Source organism: Polyodon spathula, chromosome 23, assembly GCF_017654505.1.
Source record: "Polyodon spathula isolate WHYD16114869_AA chromosome 23, ASM1765450v1, whole genome shotgun sequence".
Classification (NCBI taxonomy): domain Eukaryota; kingdom Metazoa; phylum Chordata; class Actinopteri; order Acipenseriformes; family Polyodontidae; genus Polyodon; species Polyodon spathula.
In genome coordinates this window covers 4,795,149-4,795,785 of record NC_054556.1, presented here as the reverse complement: position 1 = coordinate 4,795,785, position 637 = coordinate 4,795,149, and positions in this window count along the sequence as shown.

The following is a 637-nucleotide window of genomic DNA, read 5'->3' as shown; positions in this document are numbered from 1 at the left end:
TCAAAGTATTAATCTTTCACTGGTATCCCTTTTCACATGTAAATAGTAATTTAGTCAGATAAATAATTTACTAGGGCATTTTGAAAAGAACACCTAACGAACCTATAGGCTCATTACATTTTTGGTTCATTACATGGTTTTCGTCTGCAACTGCATGAATATTGCATTAGTATATAATTATTGATTTTACTCTTTGAGTCACACAACACGCACTAATGTATGCAGTATAAAGAACTTTTTCTTTTGTTCCTGTCTGTTAATTTAAATTGTATGCAATTTGTGGGTATGTTTTACAATAATTATAATAAGCAATTCCAAGATCTCTTGCTTTGTGGGTTTAAGTGTGTCAAGCGTGACATTCCAAGCTTCTTATCGGTAATCAATCTTTGATTCGAAACGTCCTGTCCGAGTGGGGAGTTTCTTTGTGTCGCTGCGTTAATTGCTGCTCTTGTAAATTACATTACAGGTAGAAGCGACTGGCTCTGTGTTGTTGTTGGCCACATAAATCTGATCCAGTAAGAGAGGCGTTTGTGATCAGTCTGCAGAGCATCTGCAAAATTACCATCGTCTGGGTACCAGATATCTCCATAACTGCAGTCTTGAGAGAGAGAGAGAGAGAGAGAGAGAGAGAGAGAGA